The sequence below is a fragment of the Anser brachyrhynchus genome (genome assembly GCF_964034855.1).
Source record: "Anser brachyrhynchus genome assembly, chromosome: 1".
NCBI classification, from domain to species: Eukaryota; Metazoa; Chordata; class Aves; order Anseriformes; family Anatidae; genus Anser; species Anser brachyrhynchus.
In genome coordinates this window covers 57,309,091-57,335,163 of record NC_137694.1, presented here as the reverse complement: position 1 = coordinate 57,335,163, position 26,073 = coordinate 57,309,091, and the positions used below count along the sequence as shown (strand labels likewise).

Sequence of the window (26,073 nt, the reverse complement as noted above, 5' to 3'; positions counted from 1 at the left end):
AATAAGCCAGGTTGGACGCAAGGATCTCTGTCCCCTTTCCTTTCTACTCCAGTGCAAACACAGTATCTAGACAGATGCAGTGAGTTCTGGGGTTATGTGTAAATCTGGCATCATCACCAAACTCCATAAAAGTGCAGGTCACTTTCACAAGCTCATGATAGACCCTGCACATCCACAAGCATTTCCCTAAGAGCTGTGGGCTCGCATGGGAATCCACACATAAAGTCAGAGCAAGAGAAGGTCATACCGCGAGCACTACTAATAACGTACATTGCCTGATACCAAATATGTAAAAGTACTTCACTATTATCAGCTTGATCACTTACTCTTTTTTTTTTTTTTTTCACTTCAGCTCCCCGTCATTAGTATCTCATTGCTGAAAGAGGATAATTGCTCTGCATCTTTTCAATTACTATCAAAGCACTGCAGAGCACTTGTGAAAAATCAAATAGATTTCGAGACTAGGATCACTGAGCTTGGCCTCCCACCTAGTGCAGCCCGTATAGTTTCTCCCAGCAACCCCTGCCATGAGCTTATCTCTTCTGATTTAAAACCAGCTCCATCGTTAATTTGTAAGCAGTCACCAGTCTGGCTCAAACCAGCGCCATACCTAAGCCACCTCTACTGTGGCAAAAGCAAAGCAGCAGCTCCCTCAAAGCCCAAGTGAAGGAGCCAGCATTTTGTCTCACTGTGATGATCCCCCAAGTTCAGCAGGCACTGTGTTGGATAACCAAATGCAAAGACACTTGCCCGAGCACCCCAGAAGAGTTCAGATGTTCGTGCTGTAAAGCAGCAGCTGCTGCCACTGCATCATCTGCAAGGCTACTCGGTGCCTGGCAGCGATCCCTACCTGAGCCGATTTCTTGTCTCATGCTACCCTGAAGGTTGCACAAGCAACACTGCCAAGCACTGCAGGAGATGGCAGCTGGTTTGTTAGCCATGGCTGTCCCTTCCCTCTGCCTGTTGGTCACTGAGCCTCGTGGCACAGCCCTTTCCCTGGGGCTGCTGCCAGCCATGGCCTCTCAAGCTTGTGTTGGTAGCAGGAGGCAGTGGGTCTGTGGTATTCAGCCAAACTGTTGGCCTTCGCTGGCATCTCCGTGCAATCACAACACCTGCCCGATGTTCTCTGCCACTAATGAAGCAGCAGCAGAAACCTTCTGGCTAGAGAAAGTGTGATGGGAAACCTAGATAGTAACTCTGAATTCCCACCTAGTAAGTATAACAACTGCTCTGTGTTAGCAAAGAACAGGTGAGTGCTGCCAAGAGGAAGTGCAGAACTTGCTGTTAGCTAAAATGGGCATGTTGGCTGTATTTGGGGTTTCAGAGGCGCTCTTTAGAGACTCACAAAACTTCCTGACAACTCTTCCATCTTCCCCACAACTGTTGGCCCTGACCATACCATGAAATGGGCATGTGCTGTGCTCTTAAAAACAAAACAAAACAAAAGTTCACTAAGTACAAAAACATACACTTACAAGGTTAGACAACTAAAAAGAATTTCAAGAGTCCATTCACTTTTCACCATCCACTCTGCTCTGAGAGAATATACTGATCTTACAGCATTGTGCAGAGGTAACCAAGTATTATTTCTATTAGTCCAAGGTGTGGGAAAGAAGGCTGCAGTTGTAGATGACTTACTAAATTTTAAACCCTGTTTGTGTCCTCTCTGTTTTCAAGCCAGAGGACAGCTATCTTGGGATCCCAGCAGATCGCAATGATCAGATGGAGAGAAGGGAGGCTGGCAGGGGCAGAGCTGAAGGTGTCTGTTCTTCTGAACCGACAGACGCACAAAGAACTTTTCAGGCGTGGTTGTATGGGTAAAATTACAGCACAGGGAGACATATGGAGCTGGGCTAAGAATGGTCCAGTTGAAAATTTCTATATTTGTAATAGTAGGTTGAAAACCAGACTGTATGTTTCAAGGAAATTTTGCCATTTAAAAGTATTTTCTGCTCCAAAACAGGGCAAGAAATATTCCAAAATTTCTTATAACATATAAATGAAGTATCAAATGTCCCATTCATTCCCAGGCTTTGTTTTCCAAACAAATTTTCAAAGATGGTATTTCCACAGCCTGTCTCACAGCTGATGAGCTGTGATCTTTCAATGGAGAGATGCTAAGCTGAAACATGGCTGGCTGAGTACTCCTTATGGTGGCATTGGGGGAGCACTCTGAGGTTTGGATATAACAAATTACAGCATGTTACTGTTATTATTTATTCCATGCAGCCAATGCTGACCACAAAACTTCTCTGTCAGAAAGACGAAATGCCACAGCAATGCAGAAGCTCATGTCTTATATCTTCCTCTGATTACTGCTTTGCTTTTCCTGGAATATTTACCAAACTCCAACACTGTGTGCAAGTTAGCAGAACAGAGAGTACAAGGAAACTTGCAATGCTACTTACTTAACCAGAAAACACCTCAGCAAGCACACAATCAATTATTTCCCTTCCAGCTGAAGCAAAATTCCCATCAACTTTAACTGGATTCTCAATGAAATAAAAATCACTGAAAGTTTTAGGTTCAGATCTGACCCGTCTCTGTTACTGAACACAGTGGAGGACAGATGATATTGCATGGCTGGTGTGACTTTCTCAGATGTCAGCTGGTGACATCAGAAGATCAGTGAATGCCCAGGGTAACTAAAAGCACCGTCCTGCTCTTTCTGCAGGTTGCTCCTAGGGAGGGGACAATAGTTATGCCATCTGACCATGGGGCTCAGCAAAAGGGGTGCCACTGTCTTTCAAGGCAGAGGCATGACATATAAAGTGAGAGGTCTGTGACCTGCGACCGAGAGTCAGAGATGTCAAAGAAACTTCCTGGGAAAATCTCCCTGCACATTAATAGGGACTGTCAGCTCTTGACAGGCACCGTCCCCTCCTACGTCTTGTGTTTCTGTGTAGCCGGCGCATTGAATGCTCTCGAGTAAAGAAACTCTCATACATGAAACTGCCCCGTAGGGAGCAGCAGGGGAAGCCGTGGCTGAGAGGCTCTGTTGAATTATTAAGGCTGCCCAGAGTAAGCCAGGGTAACCTCCATGTTAATTCCTGACAGCCTCTTTCAGTTTTATTATAAAACAGCATCCCCCACCTCGCCTACTCCTCTCTCTGCTGTTAAAAGAAACTTCATGAGGCTGCTGAAGTAAGAAAGCCTACCCACAAGATTAACTAAATACACAACGGCCTATTTTAGACAGATGCATCAAGCTATATACAGCAGCCTTCAGCTGCTGGAGGGAGCGCAGCACTTCATCCAGCCCCTCTCACCAAAGTGCATTAAAGCTTTAGCAAGCAGAAGGGAAATAAAGACACAGTCTCATCTTTAAGCCGCTAAAACAAATATTTCAAGGCTCAAAAAGAACTTGGTGGTCTTTGGTTTTGTTATGCCCACTTCAGAAAGCAGCTGGGTTCTGGGTGCGTTTCCCTGCCCACATGTGTCCACTCAGTCCCTGGCAGCTACTGGTGATGGGTACAGTGCATCAGAAGTGAGCTGGGGGCAGAAACACCCATTCTGTCATTTCTAAGACCATGTGATCACTCTTTTTCCCAGATTTCCATTTTTTCCCCACTGTTCTATAACTGTGCTGTGCTGCCAAATTGAATGAGAAAACTTCTGCTTCTTGACTTCCTTCTCCAAATAATCTATTTTTTAGCATCTTCCCCTGGTGTTTCCCAACTTGTTTTGCAAAGTCAAGCAGAAGTGTTTCTGAGCCAAGACAGTCTTTGACATTTTCCTACCTGTGCTACGTGGCTGCTCAGCCTTACTGCAAACCCAACAGGATACAGATTAGAGTGGGTGACGAAGATGGTGGTGCAACGGATGTGTTCATTATGTTGTACAAAAGAAGCCAACCACACAGGGAAAAGATATCCTATATTAAAAATAATGCATTCTGACTAAAAAAAGGACTGCTACTATATTTTAAACAGCAGATTTTTAAGGTCTGAATCATCTTGGAGCTGAATGCTCTGCTCCACTTGGTTTTGCTTTTCTAATAGTCCTATGTAAATACTCTTGTGTTTGCCTATGAAGTTAATTTAGTGCTGGTGAAAGTCTTCAGGTCCTTCCTGATTAAAAATACTTTGTGTTGGCTACAGAAGAAATATGGAGTAAGCAGCTCTGGCTGTTTTCTTGCACAAGGCTTGGACGTTCTGGGTCCCAATGAAGTGGGACTTTCTCCATTCACTTGGATGGAAATGATGCATCAGTGAAACCCCTGTTCTGCTCCAAATAACGTGGCTTTAGCTATCGCCTCTACCAAAAAGTGGTTTATTAGAATCTTTTCTTAAAAAGCCTAGTGGTTTTAAAGGCCTAGAATTAACAAGTTGAAATATATTTCCTTCCATGTTTGTGCCATTGCCAATTAAAGGTTAAAAAAAAAAAGTAAATTAAAATGTAAGGCTTGAGTGATCATTCTTTTTATGTTTGAGGGAGTTGAAATATTTTGAGCCATGGAGACCTGGTGGAAGACCTTGGTTTCCATACTTTAAAAGGAGTTATTATGTGTGCTCATGCTCCTGTGTGTGAGATGAAATAAGGAAGCTGGTGCTTCTCCAAGCTTCCCAGTTCAAGTATACAGTGAAGAAGTGTTGGCTCTGGTTCTTGCTGAGAGCAGGAAATAAATCAGCCCCAAAACGCAAGGTCTGGCAAAAATGAAGTTTCCGTCTTAAAAAAAAAAGCACACCCCTTTTCCCCCACTTTCTACAGCTCTTCCCCTCTCTCTCCAGTTCTTTCACCTTTCCTCATTTTTACATGAACTCTGACTCCTGCTTCTGGCCAATAGGAAGATAAAGCCACTGATGTTCTTCAGGCTGGAATATCAAACAGCACAGCAGCTGTCTGTCTTCTTTATATTCCAGTCTGACAGCTTATAGCAAATTTAATTTCCCTTTAAAAATGACTGCAGCTCTCACAGAAGTGATTTGAATGCAATACTCCCAGCCTGGAAAAGAGGTCTTTCTTACCCCATGCAACCTGCTTTGTTTCCTCCTGTGGTAGCCCACCACAAGTACACAAACCACCGTGGAAAGCAGGTGATCCTTTCTTCCTCTTGGGGTCACTCTGGGGGCAATGCAGAATTCAGTCCTTTACAACAGAGCCCTGTCACCAGGACAAAAGATCATTTCCACCCTGAAGGCCACATCGCAGACTCTTTCTACTGCTTGACCAAAGGCATCTCGTTACTTTCTTCCTTTTATGAGCAGGGTCTCAATTGCAAGCACATGCCTTTGGCCACCTGTCCTGTGGCCAGTGCACCCTGATAATGGCAACAAAGTCATACTGCACCCCTGCTCTAGTGTTTGACCTGTGTAGCCACATACGGCTTATTTCTCATTAAACAGACAATAGATGAGTGTCTGGAACCTGACAGCCATTAATACAGACATTGTTAAATCTGCATAATCACTTAATTTTCCTTGACAACCATATTATAAATATATATGAGTCTGCTGTGCCTAACTGGTAACGATTGCTAATCAGATTTCTGCTGTTTGTCAGCACTGATGAAAAATTCCTTGACATTTTCTAATCTCTTGATGAGATAGAAAAGCAAAACAAACCACGAAGGATGGGAAAAAGTGTAAAATTATCCAGAATGGAGAGATAGCACAGCTTCCCCACTGCTTCAACAGAAGGGAAACCATTTTATCCCACAGATAACAAGCATATCTAGAAATTGGAAGGTTTCCATTTGATCTTTCTAAGTCTGTTTGAAAACTTAGGATGCAGGGCTTTGTAAAACCTCTGGGGACCAAATACAACCAAAAAGATGGAGGAAGGAGGGGAGAACAGAAAAAGTGGAGTGAATGAGGGGGGGATACAAGAGGCAGAGCACTGATGTTGTTTGAAACAAAACACTTACAACAGCTCTGAAAATGCCCTGGATGTTTTCTTTGACATGTGGAGTTAGCAATTTCACTTACCGATGGGTAATCAGATCGAGTTGCTGCACCTTTATCAGCTAATAATTGCATCTGGGTCAAAGCAGCAATCTGTGATTTCCACCTGGGAATTCTGTGCTTATTTGCTTAGCTGTCAATGTGGCAGGAAAGAGATATCGACCTTAGAAAGTTCAGAAACAGTAAAACATCCTAGAATTTAACTGCAAAACCCAATATTCTGGAGAATTTCCAGGGTGATTAAAAAGCAATCCTACACACCTATAGACAGAGCAGCATCCTCTGAGGGGAGAGCCACAATGCAGCACACTACCCACTGTGCAATGAGAACCAAAGCTACTTTATTACTTTTAAGGGTAATACATATATAATATATATATATATTTGCCAGATAGTGCAGTGTAAATGACACAAATACAACGAATTCTTAGGTGGAATGAGATCTGCAAGGTGAAAAAAGCCTTAATTAAAAGTTAAAATTAAAGCAACAAGCTTCTTAAGCAAGAGCTGTGAAAGTTAAGAGCACAGTGTTTCAGTTAGAATTTGCAATACTGCATATCCCACAGGAGCAACTCGTTAATCACACAAAGAAAAAAATAATAAAAAAAGTCATGAACAGCAAGACGGGAGAGCAGAAGAAAAATGGTGCTGTTTCCAGGGGAAGAAGGATGATCTGGAGGATACTGTGGCTGGCTTCTTGTAATTAGTGTTAACCTCACTGCAGAGCACAAGTTTGACATCCCATCACACCCCTCATTACTCGAGTACGTAACCTCCTAACCTCCACCCAGGAAAATGATATCATCGCCTGAATTAATCATCTCGGGCAATTAATGGCAAAAGCAACCTCAGGTTTCCAGCACTGTCTCTGGCACTGGCAAGCTGGCAATGACATCAGCTTCCCCGAGAATATGCTGGCGTTTCGCCCATTTCCGAGCCTCGCTGTTGACTCCGAGGGCAGAGGCAGACAATGTAGTCACCCGACCGGCGCTAAATGCTGCAAGTGCACGCCGGGCTGCTGCTGCGGCAGTGTTGGAGGGATGCTCCTCCTGCCCAACTCCCTGTGTGCATCTCCCGAGGAAGATGATGGTATCCCAAAATAGGCAGGTGCAAACAGCTTCCTCTGAAGGGTGGAGAGATGGAGTCTCCAGCATGGCCCCCTTTTTGGTAGGAGAGCACTCTGCTCTGCACCTAGAGACTCCAGACCCTTTAGGAGCGTGTGAATGAGCAAGTTATTTAATTATTGCTCCTTTGCTGGGGCAGAGGTAAGGGAGAGAAGTCAAGTTTGCTGGGGAGTTTATTTTCAGATGGCCAGGCTTGTTTTGGTTCATTTCCCAGCTAACTCTTGTATGTGAAAGTTGGAGGCAAACTCAAATATGACCATGTTTCTGCTAACTTAAGGGAACTGAAGGATGGGAAAGAGGCAGGAGAAATCAGGGGACAAAAAAGCACACGAGGTTTCAGTATGTACCCTTGGGCCTGTTTTTCAGTTGGCGCCTGTAATTCAGGTGAGGCAGAGAGCATGGCTCCCTCCTACCAGAAGCTGCAGCACATTCCCTTTGGGATTTCTGTCAGCAAATACAAACATCCTCTGTAAGGTGGAGCCTTTTTGCACCTACGCTAAGGGGCAGGACACGCTTTCTCTCCCCTTCAGACTCACTTGGGGCACACACACAAGCTGCAGGATGGTGGAGGTCAGGCTGGGCCCACCCCCCCCAACAGCATGCCCCAGGGACTTCAGCCCACAACCTCTTGGGCAGGGGGCAAGGTGCATAGGGAGATGCTCCCTGGTGGGAACATCCACCGTGTTTGTATTTCCCCATCTTTGGGCCACATGGGAAAACCTGTGAAGAGAAAGAAGTTTTGGCAGGGGAAAGCTAACCCCCGCTGTAAGAGATCTGGTGTCAGGGCAGGAGGAGGACTTACTCGAGGTTAGATCTTCCTTGGAGTGAACAGGTTGGGTTAATACAAGATGAGCCATTATGTGTGCTGCTCCTGTGGGGCTCTCTGCCTTACTGCTCTTTTCAGAGGGAGCTTCTGGCTATCACCTTCTGAGCAAGCTGAAAAAGCAAACCTCCCTCAGCACTCACCCTAGGAGCTTCCAACTGAGGTAAGACACCCACAGGTGAGCTACGTGGTTGAGGTCTCCTTGGCTTAACAACACCTCCATTTGGAACCTGGCTTTAAAAGAATGAGGTGATGAAGGCGTACAAAAAGCAGCTAAACCTGTGACTGCCTTACAGCAAGCTGCAGACCCTGCTCCAACTGGTGGCTGGGCTAAGGTTCGCCAGCTCGGGCCAGCCTGCTGCTAAAGATGTAAGCTGTGGGAGCGGGACTGTAACATCCTCGGTACAATGTTCCCTGTCTACATGGCTTAGTGGCACTTGTCACACATGTAATCCAGCTTTCCCTACCTGCCCTGCCTGTTTAGCAGTCACTTGTTATCAGAGCAAATTCAGTGAAACAGAACGAAGAGCAGAGGCTAATTTAGTTGCCGTGCTTCTGTTCTTCCAGATAATGTTAATTTGTGGTCTTTAACCTGACCCTCAGAGATGCTCAGGCTCTCTTTGTGCGGTTAAAAGGGAGGCAGAAAATCTGTGGAAACAACTCAATAGCTAATCACTCGAGCACGCAGCAAACAGGACAGCTTGATCATTGGTTCTTCCAGCCAGTCAGATTACCTGTCCTGATCCCCCCAACCTTGATTTCCAGGTGTAGGTGGCTCAGCAGCAGGTAGGATTAATCCACACCCCTACTCACATGCACTCTCTCTCCATGTTAGAGAATCTGATTACACAGATTGCCTGTCATTTATCTCCACCTGCCATGACTAATACTCCAGTCTGACCTCCTCTTTCCCATTTTCATATCTCACTGCAGATTCGGTACGTACACAGACAGATGCACATGCACTTGCTCTTTTTTGATTGCAAGCAGCTCACTAAGAGCTTCTGCATTTCCATTTTCAATCAAACCAGAGAGCGCTGCTGTTTTCTCCAGACTCCCCATGAGGTAATTTCTGTCTTTTCGCTGCTCTCACTGCGTTTTTTAATGCATGGGTTTCATAGGTTGCTGCTGCATCCATATAAAACACACGCATCTCCGTACAGACAAGCATAATGAACACGCGATATTATAAAGCCCTGCAGCACATATAAAGACAAAGGCACACACTTCATGCATTGAGCAAGTGCTACCACACACATTCCCTTTCCCTCCAAGCCCTGCGGGAAAACATTGCCTGCAGAGTGCTTTCTTCTAAACAAAAACACCTTTCTGGCACAGGATCAGATTCTGGCGAGCCCCGTTCCCGCTAACCCCCTTACCTTTCCTTGGGCTGCTAATCCGGGGGCCCTGGACCTGTTCGCTTTCCCTCCTGCACGCAAACTGCCAGTCCCTCCTGCTTCACATTCACAGCACACTGGCAGGATTCACCGTCATCCCATTCTGCTGGATCCTTATCACCCTATTGGCCAAAGCCAGACAGTAAATTCAATTAGGCTCCTCCTTATAACTATATTATCACAGGAACAGGATGAATAATTTAGTGAAACAACAAGGATGTGCAGGCTCCGGTGTCACTGGCTTCATCCCCACTGGCAGGCTTTTCTCTTACCAAAGAGGGGCGGGTAAAGAAACCAGAATCTGTTGCTGCTGAAAAGGAGACCTCAGATTACCCACTTGTATTCCCCATTCTGTCTCTCTTGTCCTCCTCCCCCAAAAGCCACGGCATTCCCTTTTCATTGCTGTGTGACCGTCCTACAGCACAGTATTTCCCTGGTGCATGGCCATTACCATCTCAGAGAATACAGCGATCTCTGTCCAGGCAGAGTGATATCACACGCAGCGCACCAAACGCTTTGCATCTTTCCTTGAATGCAAGACATGTGAAAAGAATAAAACTGTTCTGCAGAAGGGAGTGACAAGACAGGCAGATCACAAGGAAATGGGAGAGTCTGCCTTGTACCACGATATTCTCTGTTCAGCAACTGCTCTGTCATCCCATCCGTTCAGACACCAAGGGATGCCAGTACGGGGTTCCTGAAAGGCTCGTATGTGCATCACCCAGGGACTGTGATTTCACACACCAGCTGTGGGAGTCTGCATCCCCACATCAAAAAAAAAAAAACACTCCACACTGAAGTGGTAGTTCTCCTCCAGACCAAATGACTAAGCTGTTCTGCCTTTTTTTTTTTTTTCAGACCAGAAATTTGTACATTTGTAATGAGAACTTACAACACATCTGTTTCCCAGAAAGTAGTTTTCCCCCAAATGAACATCGTCCTTCTTCCCCAGATGAAGCTTCATCTGAAGAGTTACAGAGCGCTGCAACTACCCCTAATGGGGACACCACTATCCTTGTCAAACCTCAGAGCCCCTGGTGTACCTGAAGGGTTTCTCGTGGGTCCAACACCTGAAGAGGAGGACCTCAGAGGGACAACACTACTCACGTCCAGGTCAGCAAGCAAGGCTTTTTAATAACCACTCACAGCAATATTCAAACCTATTGCTAGTACATGTCCACATGCACTACACTTAGAAACAGTCATGTCATTCCACTGTGACTTAAAATAAACAGGCAGAATGGAGAAGACATTTTTCTTCCCATTGCAGGAACCCACCTCCCTTGGAGTACAAGAGGACAAGAGGTCGAATGTTCAGCCCCCGTGAAATCAAGCCCAAGTATCAGCACAGCTACAAAGGCAGGCCAAAAAGAGCCATAAAGGGCCAAAATTACCTTCCTGCTCCTGAAGATGCTTTACTTTCGAAGAATGGCAGCTGCTCTTTTCTCCCCCCTCTTTCCCTTGCAGCCTTCCAAACTTTTAAGAGCTTTTGTGCTAAATGAAATCTTGAATTATGCACTTGGTGCTAGCTTCAGAGCAATTAAATTAAGCCACGTGGCAAGCTGCCCAATGTCACTACCAAAACTCAGGGTGGTTCAGCATCATTTATTGAACAGTTTTTACATGATGCTTGCTTAAATCACAAAAAGAGAACAAATTAGGCTGTTGCCAGGGCAACCAGAGAATCTGCTCAAAATTCAGGAGAAGCTCGGGAGGGGGAAAGCTCTTCAATGGAAAGCTCTGCATCACGAATATGGCCCTTGGTTATCAAATCCCTTTCAAGTTAATTCCCAGCATCAAAGCCTCCCTGACTAAAGGTTTAACAATCGGGAGCCAAGCTTTGGCTGAAGAGGGCACAAGCCAGCTCTGCCAGCACTACTGTGAACTTAGCTCTGGTGAGAGGTGCCCAGCTGAGAGCCCCACTGCACAGGCACCACAGCAGTAGTGCACAACCACGCAGGGTGGGAGATACGACGTGAGGCTTCCTCGTGGACAAGCACTGAAAACAAACAAACAAACAAAAAAAACAGACCACAACAGTCATGGAGAAATTGGGGAGAGAAGGAATCATGGTCCCAGCTGCAGCCTGTGGAAAACATCTGAAAGCTGGGGTAAGCTGAGTGAAGTCTTCCACCGATTCCATGAAGTGAGTTAGAGCAAACTTGAGGACAAAATGGCAAGACAAAAAGCAGGATGAACGGTGTCAGAAAAAGCTGACAGGCTCAGCAAATGGAAGACAGGATACTAAAGATTTTTGCAGGAATTAAATCCTTAGTATGGCTGTTGAATCAAAACTGGTTCTCTGGGTAATTTCTTTTCAGCTGAATTTTTTTTTTCTATTGCAAGCACTCTAAGAAAATCATTAGTTTAGGAGAAATTTTGAAGTGAAGTCTTTTGAGTCTCAATTGTAATAGCTGAAGTGTTTTTGGATGAAAACAGAAAACCTCTTATTTTTATGAAAACTTTCAGAAAGCTTTGGAGTTTACCTGGAAGATCTTTCCTTCCTTGTCATTATTTCTGATCAATTTCTTGCCATTGGAAGTTTTCATGTGTTCATTTGAAATGATGCTTCACTGGGCACAAGCCTCTTTTGCAGGACAGAGACAAAAAAGGGGGCATACTCAAAGTTAAAGAAAATGAAACACATGTAGATGGAGTCAGCTTTTGTGAAAAGCTTCTCCCTCCTGCCCGGATGAGAACCGTGTTCAGAGATGAAAAAAAGAAGCAACTTAGAAATTTAGGGAGATATATATGATTGTATTGTTGTGAATGTTGTACTACAAATGTGGGATACTTGCCAAGGCTAAAGCACACATACTGCAGGGATCCAAACATTCAAGAATTTATTAAAAAATCTCTAGTCGCAAGTATTAATTACCAAGATGTAAGTCCTACCTTATCTGATATCCTGTTTACCCTTTGAGTCCCAAGACTGACTAACAGTCTGGCTAATTATGGGTGGCAATGTTTCAGCACCTTGTGTTGGAGAAGTTGATCTTTTGATGGAGTTGTCTTGCTAGTGTTTGGGTGCCACCTTTATAGATTGTTAATGTAACCTCTGATTGGTTTGACCTGAATATAAAACAGGAGCTGAATTGGCTCTCTACTTGCAAATGAGTCTGGATATTTTTTTTTTTCTTTCTTTCCCCCCAGCTAATAGTCATTAGCTAATGACATTGTAGCAGCAGGACTGGATCAGACTGCACACAAGCCATGGAGGCTTGTTTTGAACCCACAACATGCGGCACAGATCAGAGGTTGGAGTGGGCATTTTTTCATGCTGAATATATTGTGACAGCCTCTTTAACAGCTGTCAGCCTGGCAAACATGCTCTTGGGATGGTGTAACAGCAGCAGAGGCATTCAAATGGCAGGTTCCACAGAAATAAATCTGAGAAGTAACAGGGCAGGAATGGGCTCCTTCTCAGTGTCTGGGATGCCATTTTCTGAAGTGAGATGTCTTTGGGACAAGCTGCATTTTACCTAGTCAGATTGAGGCGTTCTGCTGGGGATTCAGTGCTACTGCTTACATGTATGGTGGTCTCCATAAGAAGCATATTGCCATACCATTGAAAATATGTTTCCGTGTCCCACACATGCTCCTAACTAGAAGAATTTTTCATTCTTCAGCAATATTTACTTGTGATTACAGTAAACTTTTCGAGACTTTCCAACTATCACTTCTTAATCTAGAAAGAAAACAATAACTACTTTACTTACATTAGCAACATATTTCTATAGCAAGTTTATTGGTTGCAATGACTTCTTGCCATCTTAAGCATCATAGCAATATGGTGTCTTAGAAAGATGTAGTTTATCCAACTATGGTTTTTTTTCTGATGCAAGAAAACACAAGTATATTTTTTTGAGTGAGAGTCTCTTTAGTACTAATCAACTTTGAAAATACAAGTATACTGCTGCTTCCCCAGATCACCTGCCATACTTTGCAAAACACTGTTCCTAGGCTGTGGAAGTCTCCAATGTGAGAAGGACATTCTTGTTTATTCCTGGGACAATTTTCCACCTCCCTATGGTTAGAAGAGAGACATACCCTAATCCCCTGTTGACACGGGCAATATCCGAAATGTTATGACATTCATTTAGGACAAAGGAAACAGAGGGCTCAAATCTGAACAAGGCAAACCAGAGACTCATCTCTGGGTCCTTCCCAGGGCAGGAACTTACTACATCAAGAGCTTACCAGTTATTCAGATGGGAGACTACCATTGTACCTCCTGCACAAATGATTCCATTATGTAGAGGCTCCAGTAACATTGGGTCAAAGACCAACAGGACCAACAACCAAGACAACCATTAGAAAATGAAATTCATGTCAGTAGACTGCAACTCACAAAACACAGCTTTGACTTCTTTCTCTTACATCCCTGTTTCCTTTAAGATTTTCATCCAAACTACAAATCCTATACTGGACGTATGGAACTAGAACTGGCAATATGTGCCTTTGTTTCTTTGCTTTCTTGAATTGGAAAAAACTACTTCATCTTTCAGAGTTTATGGGGCTTTTGACAACCAGGGAGAACATCTGGTACAAAATCTGAGGCTGAACCTCACATTCAGAAGGGAGGGCTGACCTGAATTCTTCTGGAGCTTCTTTAAGCCAAGGGATACTGTTCATTTGCAAGGTGCAGCTAAGATACCACAGGTATGCACTGACCAAATCTTATTTCTTACCTCACTTATTCCCGTTCAAGAAGAATAGTTTTTGCAATGCCAAAGGATTCGTATTAAGGCAAAACTCATGTAAACTTAAAGCAGGACCATCATCCTCACCTTTAGCAGACAATTATCTCAAAAGGACCATCACAGAGGACCAGGTTTATAGCAATGGAGTAGCTCAGGAGAACCAAGAGCTGATTTGGCCAACTGGTTTGCTACAGTGAGTGTTTCTTCAGGTGCCTCCATGCTCTCGTATCCTCCTCCTCCTCCCTTCCCTGGTTGCCAAGCAACCATGAAAAGGACCGGAGAGCATGCTGGAGGAAACCACCCCCGGGGCACTGTGTGGGATGTCTTTCCTGGAAAATCCTCAAGGACAAAGTGGCCTTGGCCTCAGAGACAATGTCTCACCATGAAATGATGCTTTGCGTGAAGGCTGATCGTGGGGCAAGTGGATGTGTATCCATTTAATAAATAGAATAAATTCTTTTACCAACTCCAAGCTTGCTTCTGAGCTTCCTTGGGGCTCAGCTGTTGTCCATCAGTTCAGCAGATCACTAATTTAGGAGCTGAAGCATAGAAATCATGAGCCTGTAAAGCAGGAGATCTCACAATACCAGATACCCCAAATCGGTGTTGCGATGTCTCTGAGGATCACTGTTGTCGCTGGCCATGGCCGTATGTTTACAACACTGACTTAACAGTGTACCCCATTCAACGAATACAAAAAAGCATGTAAAAAATTTATCCAGAAATCTGTTGGCTAATAAAAGCTTGGGTACCTGTGGATAAGTTGTAAGATCAGCACTAGAAAGTGAAATAGAAAGCCCTGGACTGCCTCCATCAAGTTCCTTGGCCAACTTGTGTGGGAGAGGCTGTCTCATTCTCCCAGGTCTACCCAGCTTCCCGTCCTCCTTGTTACCTCTGAACAAAAGAAATTGGGATCTGCTGTTTGGAGCTGCAGAGTACCAACGCACCAAAATAGCATCATTAGTATTCCAAAACTGAATTTAGCTTACAAAATGGTGGCATCGACTAAACATGGGTACAAAGTCAGGTTAAAAATGCCTGGAAAGTTAGACACTCCTCTGATTTCGCTTTCAAAACCACCTTGATATTCAAAATCTCACCATGTGCAGGACTGAACCTAACAAGAATGAGAAGAAAAGGAAGGGAGACAAACTTTCTATTTCAGAAACTTTAAAAACACGTTTTTTGTTTCCTGTTATCACGCTGGATTCTTGATACTTTTCAGTATTTCAGGCATATTTTTGAGACCTATTGCTGCACTACAAAATCTAGTTTTTATCCCTACTTCCACACATCATGCCAGAAAAACAATTTTTTTTCTAAGCAATAGTTTCCATTTTTATTACCTACTGTTGTGTCTAAAATGATAACGGCTGTACCCTGAGGCCTTTCAACCCAATAGCATTCACTGCAGACTCTGAAGCTGCATAATTTTGGACCACATCTTCTTAACCGTTTATCACAAATATCTTGGGAATTAGGAAACAATTTTCACAGTTTTCCTAAATATTCTTCTTCCCTCCTTGTCACTCTGAGTAGCCACTTGCTATTTATGTATAGCGCACACCGAATGAATTATTACGGATCAAAATACCCATTCAGAACTTGACCTGGATGTCACCCTTCACTGAAAGGAGAAATGCTTCTACTTTCCCCATACATCTGCCCAGCTAAGTCAACTTTTGTTTTGCTAGCAAGGAGATGTTTCATGACTGCAAAGCTTCTACTCCAACTCTTGCTGTTTTTGTCTGAGTTTTGCTTAACTAACTGCCTCCAGCCTTTGAGTTTGCAGCTTACATGAGCCATAGGAAACTGAATTTTTCTTGGGTTCTCCAGCAGTGCAATACAGGTAGCTGATTTTTTTCTCTGATATTTTTTTTTCTGGCACATCCAAGGTTCTGCTGTCCCCTAAGGTAACAGTTTGTCTTGCTGCCTTTTCCATTGAGGTTTGAAGCACAAAGCAATACTCCATTACAAAAATCTCAATAGTACCTTTGCACTTATTTGAATAGAAAATTGAGGTTTGGAGTGATGAAACAAAGGAAATTAAGATGTAGGAATAATTTTTTTGCTGAGTTGTCTCCTTCCTCCTTTTAAACACCTCTTATATTTAGCACCTGAGGGTAGAAAACAAAACAAATGCTCTGATTAACTGCTCATTTCATTTTTATTTATTTTTTAATATTAAGGTGCACCTGCTATTAAGGGTAGAATATTAGAATTGTGAATTCTGGCAACTAAACCTTACTATTTTTTCAAATGGTCTATCCCTCTACCAGCTATAGAATTTAGAATACGGATACAACATGTGAAAGGCTTTCCTCGGAAGAATTAGATAGGTTGGATGGAGAGGCACATTTTTCTGCATAAATCAAAGATCTCAGCTAGGTACTCTTGTGCAGCAATTGCTGCTTGCAGCATCAGCTACAGCAGCTCTGCTGGGCTCTGGAGAGAGGCATGTTTGACATTACCATAAAATGCAGGACATAGCAAGGGACAGGGTGAGGTGGGAGGAACAAGGAAGGGGCAGAAAGGGGGAAAAGGACATGGAGAACCAGTAGGATTGAGGGCAATGTACAAGGACCCTGGTGTAGCCATGCAGGCTCCTTTAGGAGAGAAGAAAGGTGAGGGAATAAATTCTTTCAAGAGTACACACATCCTAGGGGAGCTTTTCAAACAGCACTCTGCAGTGGGCAAATAACCACTGTACTTCAGCACGACTCACTTCCCAGGGGCATAGGAATCTAATGAGAAACTACTTGCAAGGTTGTAAAACGAAACCACAGACAACATGAGCACAAAAGTCATGTTTTAATTTAGAACTACTCATTGACTGATAAGAGGGCCAAATACAAACATGTTCCCTAACGTTGTTGGCTAAATGCCGTTCTCAAAGCACGTTAAAGGGAAAGGAGAGAGCTGCAGCAGGCTGGAGTGAAATTGAGAGTAAACAGGGCATCTGCTCCAGCTCCAGACAGAACTCTAAGGACCAAATGGCACACTAGGACAGCATTGGTATTGACCACCTTTCCCACCATCGGGACCTCCCATATTTCCTCTGGTGCATCATAAATAATATGACTTCAGGAAAACTTTGAATATAGCCTGTTCTTCTCTGTAGATAATGTTCTGGGATCAAATAAGTCAGTTATTCTAGAGCAGCAGCTCTGGCTTTAGAGGCTGTGGTACAGATTAAGGGTGTTTACAGCCTTAACGATAACAAATGCGATATTGTATGTCTATAAGGCATGTAAGTGATAGGCAATGACACCCCATCAGTTTTCGCTGTTTTTCTCTAGTACTGTCCTGCAAATGTGCTTAAACAAAAACACATGGTAATCGTGTCTCATGAACAGCCAGGAGAATGCTTTCATATCTATAGCTCAGACATTTCACTGATCTCTGCAACGGGGTCTTCTCTATTCCCTATTTTTTTCTACTTCTGCTACCTAAATGACCATCTGCCTGAACAAAAAAAAATAAATCTTTTAGCCAAAATGGATGTCTTTCCCATGTTCATGGGTTTAAAATTTATATATCTCTAGTATAGTTCTCTCTCTGGTTCCTAATGTTTTTGAAATGAGCATATCTGGATAGCTTCAGGTTTTCTAAGCCTTCCAAATTCAGTACATTTCACTAGTTATCTTAGTCAAATGTTCTGTTCCACTTAAGCTTCTTTTCCCTTCTCTGGTTCAGTAGGTACCCCTTTAGCTCAGCTCCTGAGCAGGCACTGAAAGGCCCCACAGAGAAGAAAAGACAACAGAGCCCCAAATGCCATAGCGTCTGCCCTTTTCTTGTGAACACAGTCATGCAAACTCTACCTCTTCACAGCTGGACTTAGAGCAGAAGTTCAAAACTACTTTACAACATACCCCCAGTGCAACTACATGCTAAGCAATACACACTAAACACTCAGAAAGGTTTATATTTTCTGAAAAGAGCTGCAACAATTTACTTGTGCTGGGGCTTCTTCTCCATACATATTTATGGGGTCTGTTTACTCAAATAAAGCAAAGTGTGAAATTCAACAGACACAGAACCTCACAGAGAAGTCTTCTGTCTGCTTTAATTAAAGAGGGAAGAAAAACACCCAAAGAGTCTTTACCGCAGTGAAAGTTAAAAAAAATCAAGAGAAACCACTGTGGGCGGATGAAGCTTCTACATTTTAATGACTTCTGACACGTCTTAAAGTCCTCCAGGCTTTCAAACTATTACGATACAAGGAAGCTCACTGTGGTCACTAGATAGGCAGATACTGCCCAGAATGCAGATACTACCAGCTGTTGAAAAGGAAAAAAACAAAACAAAGCAAAACACCTTCTGCTTCAGGGAAAGGGAGAAAAACAACACACATTTTTGGAGTTTATAGAAGTGTACAATATCCAGGATCCTAAGCATGAGGGCAGAACAGCCTTTACCCTCAATTAAAGCTTTTTCGCTTCAAGCAAGAAAAAGAAAAACACAGATATTGGGAACATCAGTTAGGAAACAAACAAACAAACAAAAATCTACCTGTGCAAAAGAGAGATGAATATGCAAGTAGAACCACCACAGTTTCCCATGTCCCTATCTGTTTTGCTTGGGTTGAGGGTTGATTTGCTTACAGTATTGAAAGGTCCTTTTTAATGAGTTGTGTGAAACCTGGCAGACACATAGCCTCTTTGAACAACAAAGAGTTTCCTGCATTAATGAAGGAGGAAAGAAACTCAAAAATTAATTTATTACAACACATTAATTACTACATGAAATAAAAGTTCAAATAATCAGCAGGAACCACAAGGGTGAGGTAAAGGTGTGAGGAGATAAAATACATGCATTCACCTTTGGTGATGTGCAAAAAAGGGTCTTGTTACTAACAAAGAACAATATCAAAAATGCATCTGGGGTTTGTTATTGTTGAATAATGGGGTTATATTGAGGGAACTTCTGGAAGTTTATCTACGTGATAAACTGCTCCAACCTTACTCAGAGAGAGCAAGATCAAAAACAGAGATCAACCATAGCTAACAAGGGTGAGTGGCTAGGTATACAGGATTGCGCAACTTATTTTAAGACAGATACCTTACACACTGAAAAGGCAGCTATAGACCTGGAGGAGAGTTTTTTTTCACAAGAGGGGATAAACACACACACAAAGCTATGCAACATTTTTCCCCCTGAAATACGGCTTTAATTCTCTATGTTGTAAAAATGTGTGCCCATGGGATGGGGGTGGAAGGGCATTAAAACTTATAAAAATTACATGGCCGAGGGAAGAAGTATGTTTATCTTTATTGATAGAATGCGAAAAAAAGTTACTACAGGATGAAAAGTGAATACAGCCATTTGCATGCACGTGTATGCAAGAATAGAGTTCTTTTTTTTTTTTTTTTTCAGTGCATATAGGAACATCTCCCATAGGCAAAGCAGCTGGAAATGCCATCCTGCACACCAGTGTCCCAGTGCTCTTCCCTTTGATATGTCTAATCAAGTCACATCTCTACTCAAAGAAGGGATACTGACAATTTTATCTAGAGCCTAGCATTTTCAGGCTTGCATCTTCTGCCTGTTGCCACATCTGGGACTAGAACACAGTATTGCACAGTAGGTACTGTCCATATGATGTACTACGTACAAGGGCACTGACCAGACTTGCTAGCTGTGCTGATGCCCTGATCTTGCTGACGACCAGGAAGAAGAGACTCAGTGCTACCAGGTGTTGATTTAAAGCTTGACTGGAAAACAGCCACAATGCTGAATATGGAGAATAAAATGAAAGACCATAAATTTGCTGGATTATCTACCCTGAAGAATTTCAAGGAGACAAATGCTGGGACATTGACCGTCTTTTCTAGTTACCTATAAAAAGGTTTATAAATCTTTTCACAAGAAGTGCGAGATGAATATCTGTCTTACTTGTTGTTCTAAATTTCCTGTAAAGAAATAAGGCTTTACAATCAGTAAGAGATGTGGATGATACAGATTCTTCCTTTATAGCTGTGAACCTACAGAAAATAAACTCGAGCTACAGGTGGAGGCTCAGGTTTCCTGCAGTGCTGCTAACACTTCCCTCATGTGCGAGCAGCCAACGTTAGAAACAGTCATTTCGTGATAAGTATTTGTTTCTGGATGTCCCACAAGGCCATATGGAGTGCAAATCAATTGCTCTAGGAAATAAAGTATGATATGATGCTCTTAAACTCCAAAAGGAAATGGATCAACTAAACACAAGACTGAGATACTCAGAGGATAGAAGCAAGGCTCTTTGAGAGCGAGTTTGTTCTGAGGGAGACCACATCTTTGGTCCTGCTGCTCAGCCGATGCAGAGCACCTCAAAGATCACACACAAGGCACGAGCTGTGGCAATCACTTTAAAGGGATCCCAGAAGGGCTGGCTCGGGCACATTTGCAAGGATGGTGTTTGCTGGAATGTGAGTGCTGCTCCCCCCTCTCAGTGCCCACTACAAGCACCGCTGGCTGTTGTGAGCAGCATCATCTGCTGCATGCTGCACTTGCCTGAGGCTGGAAATCCATCTTCCCTCTTCTCCCTCCTCCCAGCCTGACACTTGTTTCTATGGGATATTTTCTCTCTGCAGTAGCCTGGCTCCCAGCTTCTCTCTTTTCCTAAACGGGGCCTGTTTCCTCCTCCTAACTATTCATGCAGGAGAGCAGATGGCAGGGGGAGTGGATTTCTCACTCACTGGGAGTGTGCTAGCTTATACAGACATTAGGCTTTGACACACAAAGGGGGAATAATGCCAACTGCAGAAGAAAGCAAGATATTCCAGAGCATGACTTATAGCTTCACCTGTTCTCTGTTTTTCCATTCAGGCACAACATATTTTGGGCAATATCGTTCACTTCTCAGTGTGTGTTTATGCCAGTTGCATCACATCATGTTCTTTCCTTCTCTCATTTTAAATTTTTAGTTAGGCCACAAAAAATTCACAGCATATTGTTTATCAAAATGAATGTAGTCTTTTCATTCTTTTCATCTCAAGAAACAGCTGCAGTACAGTACAGTCCCAAACATTTGGGAGCAACATTTTCGAGTCAGTAGTCCTCTGCAAATCTTCCACATTCAGGCATTGTGATGAGAGAAGTGGGACATGAGCAGGATTTTTCTGACCAAGTTAAGGGCATTTGTAGGTACAACTTTAACAGTGCACTGGGACACTCACCAACCATCCCTATGCCTGGTTCAGTGATGAGGGCACTTCTGGGACTATTCCCAATAGGCAGTATGTACAAGCCATGCTGTTCTGGAGTCCAAGAGTATTTACTATCACAGAAATAGGCCACTCCATGCCAGTTGGCCTCGGTGCCCAGGGACACTCCTGGGCATGTATAATTTATTGGACTGAATGTAACTGTGTTGCAAGTAACTCACACAGGCATTTCAGCTTTGCTGGCACAAGTGGCATTTTATTAGTGTGCTGAAATATTGGCACTCAAATGTGGCTGCAATAACTTATTGTTAAAGCTTCTGTTGCAGATATCAGCATCACCAAAAAAATAGCACTAAAATGCAAATGAGAATACATGTACACTTATTAGCCCTTTCAATCTGACCAGCTCCAGATGATAGTCTGCTTCTATGGACTTTATCAGCAAAACCACTGTTGTAGCATCATTAACAAAGAACAGAAATGTTTTACATGAAGACTTTCAATCAAAATTTTGCCTAGATGGTTCTCTAGCAATAACAAAGTGCAGTCACCTTTTGATTTATGATGACATTCAGTGGGTACCCCAAGAACAGCACAGAGAAAGAAGTCATTGGTAAAGGCCACTGGGGTCTGTCCTATTTTAATTGAAGCAACAATGCTGTCTTTGACTGCTACACAAGTACTGCCAGACTTTCAGATTTTTTTGCTGTTTTTCAGAAAGCCTGAACTGAAATGACCTTGCAGAAAACTATATTCAACTGAAAACAGCTATTCAGAATGAATGGACAAGTCAACCAAGTTCAGATTTTAATCTGTGGCTTCAAAAGCTTCTTTCTCAAGCTATAAATTAAGGTAACTGAGTCGTAAATCAGTGGAGTTGCAGTAGGGGAAAGCTGGTGAGAGCAGAGAAATCAGACCCGTCTGATGTTTAGCAGACTAAAGCAAAAGCTCTATTTCAATTTTATGTGAGGAGAATAGCATCAAAAGCCAATGGGCTTCTAAGCAGCAATCCACCAGTTTATCAAGAGTCTCACAGAGAAAAAGCCAGCGAAGAGAAATGAGAAAAAAAGAAAACGAAAACACAAAAAACCCACATGACAGAGTAATTTAAGGTGCTGTCTTCAGGCGTCAGAACCCATATAATTAAATCTTCTACTAATGCAAATGCAACTTTGCTTCTATTTGTCATCAGTGATGCTAGAATATTAAGGTAACACAGACAAAGGAAACCTAAGAAATATGTTTTCATTACCTGTCTTACAGATAAAATGTAGAATAGTCTGAGAAGAAAAATGAAGAATTACAACATCCCCCAGTTCCATCATACTTAACATGCTGTACACATAGCTTCCTTCTGGAATGGCATCATCATCATCACAAAAATCAGGTTATGGTGGCCATCATGCACCTACTGATCCCTACCATGGGATTGGGTCCCCCCGATGCCTGAGAGGTGGCTTTTTGCCATTAAGCCAGTCAGCAACCCTCCTTTGCACACTGCAGTATAGGCTGTGCATTCAAAGAAAGAAGCTGTAAGAAAAGAAAACCAAGTAATCTTTCAAGATTCAACAGGGAAGCACGAACTCAGCTCAGTCAGGTTTTGGTCTCTAAGTCATACAATGATTAATCAATTTATCAGGGGTTCAATATCCTGAGGCCAAAGTTATGTGATGGATTTTTAACCACTTTGGACTTGTGCCCCTCTGGCCCAGTTGAGATTGAGACTTGGCCAAACACTTCTGAGTGCAACAGTGTTTTGCTGGGTTGCGAATTTAGCCAATCGATCATGAAAATAATTTTTATGTGTGTGTGCAGTGCTATTGTTTACATAAAACAAGGAAACACGTAAGGCTATTTACTGCAATAAAGACTTACTAGAATATCATCAGCCTTTGGAGTCAACAGGGTAGCTCCTCTGAGCAGTTTTAGTAGCGTTCACAGAGCAGGGTCTTGGAAAACCATTCCGACTCCCTCGCCCCAGGATTATTCCAAGTATTCAATACCAGTCACATTAGTAACCAAAGCAATGCTCTCCGGTCCTATTAGTGTTTGTAATTTGTAATACTAGTATGATTTTCTTAGCTGTGCATGTCCTTAGTATGCAGCCCATAGCTGCGTTTTCTCTTACAGTGCTCTCCGGGACAGCACATTCAAGTCCAACCCATTGTGTTACACACATCTGGACATGAGATGAACTGCTGATGAATTTTTCTGACAGAAAACTTGTTGGCCTCTAGTTTTCCCTGTACGAAGATAACAGGTTCCTTCTCTTTGCATGAATGATGTTAAGTGAGTATGCAACATTTGAGTCTGATCTTTTTTTTCCATAGCAGGGAAAAAACTTTTCAGGAAGCCTGTTCTCAGGTTAGCTGCCAGCACTCCAAGTGGCATATTTCACTTGTTAGAGATTGGCTGTAAGAGAAACAATTTTCTGGGCAACTCCATCCCACCCTCTTGCTGTACTTTATAACTTGGTTCTCCTCCTTCCCCAGTACCAACTGTTGCTGACTCACTGGCATTTTTTTTTCCTTCTTCCAATTTGCTGTAATTGATTTGTGCTGAAGTTCTATCGATCTGTTGGGGATGTGTGCATGGGGGAATTTCTTGACAGGTCTGAAGCCGCAGGTCTATGCCTATTGCTGAGTGAGTGTGGGGAAGTCTGATAGGCAGAGGTGTTGGGCCAAATCTCAATTATTTTTTACTGAACACCATTTCTGCATTCATCCTCACCACCACTCTTTACATAGCCTAGTGCAAACTTTTCAATGGCCACCTGAAATCATGATAGTTCCTGTCTCTCCCAAGCCCTCAGACAGACAGTAAGGGAAAGAAGAAAAAAAAAAAAAAAAAGAAGAATCAAGTAGAACAACAGTCAGACTAAGCCTGTTATCTGCAGTGGTACAGATGTTTAATCCAGTGAATTAATGAATCTAGTTTCACAGATTCACAGATTCACAGATTTTTCTAGGTTGGAAGAGACCTCAAGATCATCGAGTCCAACCTCCGACCTAACACTAAGTACTCCACTAAACCATATCCCTAAGCTCTACATCTAAACGTCTTTTAAAGACCTCCAGGGATGGTGACTCCACCACCTCCCTGGGCAGCCCGTTCCAATGCTTAATAACCCTTTCGGTAAAGAAGTTCTTCCTAACATCCAACCTAAAACTCCCCTGTCGCAACTTTAGCCCATTCCCCCTCGTCCTGTCACCAGGCACGTGGGAGAATAGACCAACCCCCACCTCTCTACAGCCTCCTTTCAGGTAACTGTAGAGAGCGATGAGGTCGCCCCTGAGCCTCCTCTTCTCCAGGCTGAACAAGCCCAGCTCCCTCAGCCGCTCCTCGTAAGACTTGTTCTCCAGACCCCTCACAAGCTTGGTCGCCCTTCTCTGGACTCGCTCGAGCACGTCCATGTCCTTCCTGTAGCGAGGGGCCCAAAACTGAACACAGTACTCGAGGTGCGGCCTCACCAGAGCCGAGTACAGGGGCAGCCTGTAGTTCTTGCAGCCCAAGCTGCTACTTAATCTCCTTTACATATATATATATATATATATATATATATATATTTCAAGTACTGTAGTTCTTTTCCTTGGGCATTAAACTGCTGTTCCACCCACTGTTCACCCTGAACAGAGCATTTTCCTTTCCTTAGGCATTATGCACCCCCCTCTTAAGGCAGCAGAGCCTGCTGGAAGCTGCACAGCCCTGAGCACAGCCACATCATTTCTCAGCCACTGCTCCCTCAAATGTTAATCATTTAAAGGTTACCAAATGTTTATCCTGGGCCACGACAATGCTCAGTGATGCTTTATAAGGTCTCGTTACTGGTTAACAAAACAAATAGATTGTTTGTCCCGAACCAACTCTCATCATCCTTCTGCACATCCTTCTGCCTGATTTTAACCTCTCCAAGGTTTCCCTGGCCAAGCTTCCAGGCATTATTCATAAAGGTGCCAGCACTTCACTGTACTCCTCAGAAGTCTGGATTAGCTTTGTAGCATGGATGCAGCCAAGGCTGGGCTGAGCAGAATGCACAAAATGCCTGCTTCTCTTTGTATCACACAAGGCTCTCCCATTAACAGTTCCTGCAATGCAATGTCATTTTGACATTCAGCATGAGAATTGTTTGTGAAAACTGATTAGTCCTTGTATTTGGAGTGCTTCCAGCCAAAAAGAAAAGGGATTTGATAAAATTGGAGGTCTGCTGTGGTTCAGAAAGCAGCTCCAACATACACCTAAATGTCTGCAAGGTATTCCTTCTCTGGCTATACAAGCTACATTGCACAATGTTAGAAAAGGGAAAAAATGTGAGTGTAATAAGGCAGTTGTAAATGGGGTATTCAAATATAGCAGACACTTACATGTTTGTTTGTGAAATTTTTAGATGTAGAAACAATGAGGCCCAACAGAGTTAATATAAAAGAAACACACTAAGACTGTTTGACTAGTTTCTAGGGATGGTGCCATTATAGAGCAACATTGGTGCTGATAAGCATACATTGCACTGGATTATTCCCTTCCCCCACCTCTGAGATTTGTTGTGTCACCCAATAAATTTGACCTCCATTATTATGACTTAGAGGCCAAAGGCTTTGTACTGATCTGGCAGCACAAGGTCTCAGGAATTGTCTGGACTTGTCTCAAGTGTGAGCTGATTTAGTTTGTTCTAGCAATATTTAAACTGTTGCTTAAAGTTCTTTTATTTTCACCTTAGTTTAGAGGGGTATCGAGTAGTTATTCAGAGTGGGCTGCAATGTCCCGTACAGAAGAACAGCATGTGGTGTGGAAGAACAGACAGAATGATGCCAGAGGCCCCAGACTGTGGACACAAGTTGCGATGATCAGCGAATTGCAGCTCTCGCTACGCAAGATTTTATTTTTCAGTTAAGAGCAGTTTTAGAGATAACAACAGAAAAACTGAGCAGCTGAGAACCAATAAAAGGAGAGCATGCAAGTAGGTGGATTAAGTGAAAAA

General features: G+C 43.1%; 1 protein-coding gene across 4 annotated transcripts in view; it reads right to left on the bottom strand.

The window, feature by feature from the left end:
- The window catches only part of SYN3 (synapsin III), a 235,902-nt gene that overhangs the window by 191,495 nt on the left and 18,334 nt on the right, over positions 1-26,073 (bottom strand). Inside the window, exons 1-2 of one of the 4 annotated variants that reach the window (XM_080590589.1) lie at positions 14,038-14,184; positions 9,230-9,369 (exon numbers count right to left, since the gene is read on the bottom strand). The exons of 1 other annotated variant lie outside the window; for it this stretch is intronic. The gene's annotated coding sequence lies outside the window, so the exon portion shown is untranslated. Of the gene's footprint in view, positions 1-4,967; positions 5,505-9,229; positions 9,679-14,037; positions 14,185-26,073 lie in introns of those variants that run through there. 2 more of the 4 variants (XM_080590590.1, XM_080590592.1) reach the window with 2 other exon arrangements.